Here is a 7,062-nt window from a genome sequence, read left to right on the forward strand (position 1 = left end):
TATTGTAAATATTTTTTAGAGGGCCAGATGGACTCATGTCTTGTTAGGGAGACCACTTCATGGAAGGTGTAGAGGTCTGACCACTGCACTGTACATCTGAAGCTGCCGTTGAATAATGTTATATGTCAACTATAATTTAATATATATATATAGTCATGGGATGTGGAGTATAGTGTGGGAATGGAGTCAATGGAATTGTAATAGATATGTATGATATGGGAGACAGTAGATGGGGGAGGGGGTTGTCACTTTGTGAGGGGTAAAAAGGATAACTATTGCATTGTTTTGTACACCTGAAACTAATAATGATAAAAAATTAAAAATAAATAAATAAATAAATAAATAAATAAATAAATAAATAAATAAATAAAGGTACCTCCACAGTAAAGAAAGGAGGAGGTTTGATGAGTTACTCTTGAAGATAATAAGATTCAGCAGAAGCTTCAGATGGCCCCAGCTTGAATCCTAGACCCTCCTGTGCCCCTCCAAAACCAGTCTTTAGTAGGTAGCTGGCCGTACTTGAACCTGAGAAACAACCCAAAAAGAACCGACAAGGGACATCCCCTATGCATGATAACTTCAAAAACAAGAGAAAAACAAGAGAAAAATAAGAGAAAAAAGTTAGGGGAAAAGAATATAAGCAAAAAGCAGATGAAAACATTATAATTCCAAAATATCTTCCAGGGTATCAAAGAATTACCAGCAGCCCGATATCTTAAAAAAGATTCTCAGGATCCTGAGGACAGTAAAAGTTCTCATTAAATGTCTAGAGTTTGTTACCCAAGGACTCTGACTACTACAATATGCTGCTGAAGAAGCTGGCCCCTCCACTTGTCACTTGGCTGTCTGGGGAGCCAGAAGTGCCCTGAGGAACATCAACCTAACTGTCCAGAAAAGGTCTAAAATCTTGAAGCAGGAAATTGAAGTCTTCTTTGCAAAGTACAAAGATCCCATCTATGTTAAGCTGGAGAAGTTGGATATCATGATTTATCTGGCATCCGACGCCACTACTGCTCAGGTTCTGGAAGAACTGAAGGCATATGCCACAGAGGTGGATGCTGACTTTCTTCACCAAGCAGCGTGGGCCACTGGACCACTGGTGTGACATCACGTGGGGCAATCTGCAGGGTGCTGTATAAGCGCATTGCTTGATCTCATCCAGACCAAAGTAAATTATGTGGTCCAAGAGGTGACTATGATAATCAGGGACATCCAGGGACCCCAACAAGTATGAAAGTATCATTGCCACTCTGTGTGAGAATGAGGCTCGCTGGATGAGCCAGATGCCTGAGCAGCTACGATTTGGAATGTGGGAGCATATGCTGAAAGGATTGCTGATGCAGATGAGTGACTAAAGAGTTTCCTGGAGGGTTTTCATGACGAAAGCACCCAGGCGCAGCTCACTCTGCTTACTGCCATAGTGAAGCTGTTTCTCAAGAAACCATCAGAAACACAGGAGCTAGGACAGCAGATCTTGAGTTTGGTGACACAGGATTCTGATAATCCTGACCTTTGAGATCGGGGCTATATTTATTGGTGCCTTCCCTCAATGGACCCTGTCACAGCCAAAGAAATAGTCTTGTCTGGGAAGCCACTCATCTCTGAGGAGACAGATCTTACTGAGCCAATTCTGCTGGATGAGCTAATCTGCCACATTGGTTCTTTGGCCTCTGTGTACCACAAGCCTCCCAGTGCTTTTGTGAAAGGAAGTCATGGAATCCATCACAAACACTCGCCAATAAATCATGGGAGCACTGATGTGGGTGACAGCCCTGTTGGTACCACCACTACCACCAGCCTGGAACACCCTCAGGTTACCCCCTCTCAAGGTGACCTTCTAGGGGACCTTTAAATCCTTGACCTTGGTCCTCCAATGTGCCACAAGTATCCTCTATGCAGGTGGGAGCAGTGGATCTCTTGGTAGGAGGACTAGATAGTATGGTGGGACAGTTCTTCATCCCATCGTCAGTGCCTGCAACTTTTGCTCCTTCACCTACTCCTGCTGTGGTCAGTAGTGGTCTGAATGACCTATTTGAACCCTCCACAGGAACAGGCATGGCCCCTGGTGGACATGTGACTCCTAAGGCTATCTGGCTGCCTGCATACTGCAGTAAAGGCTAAAGGCTTGGAGATTTCTGGAACATTTACTCATCGCCAAGGGCACATCTATATGGAAATGAATTTCACCAACAAAGCGCTGCAGCACATGACAGACTTTGCAGTACAGTTTAACAAGAATAGCTTTGGTGTCATCCCCAGCACTCCTCTGGCCATCCATACACTTCTGATGCCAAACCAGAGCATTGATATCTCCCTGCCTCTGAACACCTTAGGCCCAGTCATGAAGACGGAACCTCTGAATAACCTGCAGGTGGCTGTGAAAAACAATACTGATGTCTTCTACTTCAGCTGCCTCATCCCACTCAATGTACTTTTTGTAGAAGATGGTAAAATGAAGTGCCAGGTCTTCCTTGCAACACTGAAGGATATTCCCAATGAAAATGAACTTCAGTTCCAGATTAAGGACTGTCATTTAAATGTTGACACTGTTTCCAGCAAATTGGAAAACAACGTTTATACTATTGCCAAGAGGAATGTAAAAGGGCAGGACATGCTGTACCAGTCCTTGAAGCTCACTAAGGGCATTTGGATCTTGGCTAAGCTATGGATCCAGCCAGGAAACCCCAATTATATGCTGTTGCTGAAGTGTAGACTTCCTGAAATCTCTTAGTACATCTATCAGGTCTACAACAGCATTTTGAAAAACTAATACTCGTAGACTGGTCAGGTGCCCTCCAGCCACCCTGTGATTGGTGCAAGCCAAGAACTCTTAACTGGAAGAAATTGTATTGCCCTGAACCCATACACACTGAGGCCACCCACCAAGGTAGTGATTAGTCTGAAGTCTGCTAACATTGGGGCACAGCCTGTTGGATAGTTTTAGCTGCCTGCAAATGTTTGTAGCCACTGCTTCAATCACTTCCCACCTCTTATCACCTGCTGCTGATGCTATCTGTCCTTATTTCTGGGCTTCTCCATGTTGGCTGACATTTTTTAGTGTAGTTTAGAAAAAAATTTATACAAGGGAAAAAATATCAGATGTTTCCACAACAGCACTTATTACCAGAAGACAGTGAAGCAATTTCTACAGAGGAAAAGGAAGTATAACCTGATAATTTTGTAACCACCCAAGGTTTCCTTTAAGTATAAAGACAACGAATGGATATTATTAAACATACAAAAATATAAAATGTGCTGCTCTTCAAAAACATACTGTTTGATGAATTCTTATCATGTCAAGAGTGAATAAAATAAATGAATTGAGGATTGGACAAACCATGGTAAAATAGACTGATTGGACTGTGGTTAATTAAACATAGGATTAAGATTAAACAGGTGAGATAATTATGGTTTTTGAAAAGACTGTGTCAAATGGGGCCGCGGATTGGGAGGGAGGGTTGTCACTTTGAGGGGTAAAAAGTATAACTATTGCACTGTGTTGTACACCTGAAACTAAGTAAAAAAAAATTAAATTAAATTAAAAAAAAAAGAAAAGACTGTGTCATAAATCTTGACAAAGTAAAAGTAATAATATAATGAGTATTCGGGAGGAGGGTTTCTGGGAAAAAGTCCAAGTACATTTACTGCCTCAAGGCAGTTAATATAAGTAGCTAATTTGAAACATGGATTAAAACACTACTACCACCCAAAACAGCAACAACAACAACAAAACCTCACTAACTGCAATCTCCAAACATTTCACACTTTTCTTAATTTTAGACAGCTATTTTTGGATTAATCCATTGTAATTGGATTAGATGAAACATTTATCTGAAGTTTATCGCAAGTTAAATTTGTTTAGTTTCAAGTAATTTGAAACAAATTTCGTTTGTTTATTAAAATCAAAGCATCTATAGAATTATTTCTATTTTTGTAAAATTATAATTATGCATTTATCTATCTTTTTGTATGCAGATACATATAGAAAGAAGGCTAGAACTGAGTATTGACAATGGTTATTTCCAAGTGAGAGCATCTGGGTGATTTTTACTTTTTATTTTTAACAAGTATGTATTATTAAAAATTAATTATTAAAAATTCATTATGTACACATCTGACCATCTTCTTCCTTTGTTCAATGTCTCTTCGTTAAAAATATATATATAGTTGAAAACTTACAATTACACAAAAAACTGCCCACAGATGCTTACAGCAGCTTTATTCGTAATTGTCCAAAACTTGGGAGCAACCAAGATGTAGGTGAAGAGATACATAAACTGTGGTACATTACTCAGCGCTGAAAAGAAATGAAGTATCAAGTCATGAAGAGACATAGAGGAAACTTAAATGCATATTACTAAGTGAAAGAAGCCAATCTGAAAAGGCTAATACTGTATTATTCCAACTATATGACAATCAGAAAAGGGCAAAACTATGGAGATAATAAAAAGATCAGTGGTTGTCAGGGGTTCAGGGAGAAGGATAAATAGGCGGAGCACAGAGGATTTTCAGGGCAGTGACAATGCTATGAATGAGACCATAATGATGGATACATGTCATTATACATTGTCCAAACCATAGAATGTACAACACCAAGAGTGAATCCTAATTTAAACTATGAACTTTGGGTTATTATGATGCAGGTTCATCAACTGCAACAAATGTCCCACTCTGCTGGGGGATGTGGATAATGGGGGAGGATATGCTTGTGTGGGGGCAGGAGGTATAGGGGAAATCTTTGTATTGTCCTCTCAATTTTGCTGTGAGCCTAAAACTGCTCTAAAAATTCTGTTTTGCAACAAATGGATGTTCATTCTTAAAACTATGGAAAATACAGAAAAGTGTAAAGAAGAAAGTATATACTGTTTTCTAAAACTCAATATTATATTAGGAACATCTCCCTGGGTTATTAAACATGCAAAGAAAACCATGTATTGTGGTTCAATGTTCTGGACCAGGGCTATATAATTAATTGTCTACTGCTACATTTCATTTGCTATCAACTTTTTGCTATTATAAATAGTGCTGTAATGAATATCATAATACATAGTCACCTTGAATTCTAATTTTGGTTGTATTTGCAACCTTCTGCAAGGAGTACTATTAGCCACAAATGCATGCTTTGTGGAGGCCAGCCCTCCCCGGTCCCACTTGGCTTCTTTTGCACTGATTCCCCCAGTCATGTTACTGAAAGGCCCAGCCTGCCTTCAGTTCCCAGAATAATCTGTCTTTGAAGTAGTACTGAAGCAGATTTCAGTTTTCACATAATAGCTCCGTATCAGCTAGGTCCACTTCGGTCTCCCTCTCTGGCTTCTTTTCTAGGAAACATTCTTGTCCTTTGCGCCTTGTGGGAGGATGGGAACCTGCCTTGTTCTTGCCAACTGGGATGGGAACTGTGCCCTTGAGCCTCGGCCCAGTCACTTCTTTGTGTATTTGGAGAAAAGGATTGCAGGGAGGCTTTATTTTCATCTCTTACAGTGAGAGGACACTTGGTCAGATCCACTTTGGCAGCCAGAATTCTTTTTTTTTTGGTTTCTGTGGGGAGAAGGCTCTCACTGGGTCTCAAAAGGAGAAGGGGTTTAATTACTAACATGACCCCAACAGTCCCAGACTCTGCTTTGTGGCTTCTCTTTCACTGTATGATTTGCATAGATTTACTGGAAAACACAAAGATTTCCAGGAACTGCTAACAAGCCAGGCTCATTTATGTTTCCTAGTAGGTAATGGATTCTATTTTCTTGTTCAGTTAAAATTAGTCTGTAAAAGTACTGGGCTTGATAATGACAAACTGATGTTAATTTAAGACAAGCACTGGGAAAATGAGATTTTTATTGTGTTGAAACCTTAGGACAATGGAGCCAAACCTACAGAATGGAAAAATAAAGAGATATAGAAAAATCCTTCCAAATCCAAGATTTCATTTAGAATTTTCCAGACAGCTAAAAATAACTATGCAAGCCAGGATCTATATTGTTTTATTTAATTAAAGACTGTGAAAACAATTTCACTTAAATCTCAGAAATTGGTTTGTTAATCACCATTCCTGGGTAAATGAAGAAAAAGTGAGGAAAGGAGGTTGTGATGCGTAGGCATCTATTCAAGTTCTCTGCGATCACACATTTACATGCTAGCCTGAGGAAGAAAGCTTATAGTATAGTGGAGTCATTTATTCAGTAAACATATATTGAGCAACTACTATGTATCAAGGGTTATGACAGAGGTTGGGGATATAGGAATAAAAAGATACAGAGGGGCTCATGGCATAGGGTGGAAAATTAGTGTGTATACTAGGATTTCATGGGACAATGAGAATGTAATAAAAGCGTCCAAGAAAATCTGAGCAAACCAGGGATGGTGCTACAAGGTCTAAGGTGATCCTTGAACTGAGGTTTGAGGGTGAATAGGTGTTTGCTAGAGGGACAAGGTAAGAGGTGTTGGAAAGGGAGGAAGCACGCTAGAGGGAGAAACCAGCACATGCAAAGGTGTGCATGCATAAGAAAGCATGGCAGGTGTGAGGCCCAGCTTAAATATGAGACCGGAGATGCAGAGGAAACACAGACTGGGCAGTCCTACCTATTTCTGTTATGGGAATAGATGTGATGTGGGTATAAGCTGGTGCTGGATGATGAGGCTGAGCAGGGAGACAGGGATCAGACCATGAACAGCTTTGACACCCTGCAAGTTTTGCCAACTAATAGGTCATTGGGCCTCAAAGCACTTTAATCGTCATGGGTTATAATAGGGAGGATCTGCTTTGCTTTATTCCATCATAATCAGGCTTCTCTTGAATCCCCACAATTTCCAGTCAGAGCACTTTGGGGCAACGTTTCTGACCCTCTTCCTGTTCATCCTCCAGAATGAGGCAAATGAGAAGACCAGAGTGTTTATAAAAAGGCTTAAAAGCATTATTATTATTATTATTTTAAAAGATTTTATTGGGGAATTGGGGGAGGGGAACAGCGCTGGGGAATCGGGGGAAGGGGAACAGACAAGTTGCTGTCCTTTTGTTGTTCAGTCTAGTTGTGGAGGACGTTGCTTCACTGGCCCATGTTGGTATTATCA

General features: G+C 40.3%; 1 protein-coding gene and 1 pseudogene across 1 annotated transcript in view; one reads left to right on the top strand and one right to left on the bottom strand.

The window, feature by feature from the left end:
* LOC109382167 (AP-2 complex subunit beta pseudogene) overlaps positions 1-3,201 on the top strand; it is a 5,356-nt pseudogene extending 2,155 nt beyond the window's left edge.
* The window catches only part of PIGL (phosphatidylinositol glycan anchor biosynthesis class L), a 61,181-nt gene that overhangs the window by 39,408 nt on the left and 14,711 nt on the right, over positions 1-7,062 (bottom strand). The gene's annotated exons all lie outside the window — the stretch shown is intronic.

This window comes from Hipposideros armiger, unplaced genomic scaffold (assembly GCF_001890085.2).
Source record: "Hipposideros armiger isolate ML-2016 unplaced genomic scaffold, ASM189008v1 scaffold_61, whole genome shotgun sequence".
Taxonomy (NCBI): domain Eukaryota; kingdom Metazoa; phylum Chordata; class Mammalia; order Chiroptera; family Hipposideridae; genus Hipposideros; species Hipposideros armiger.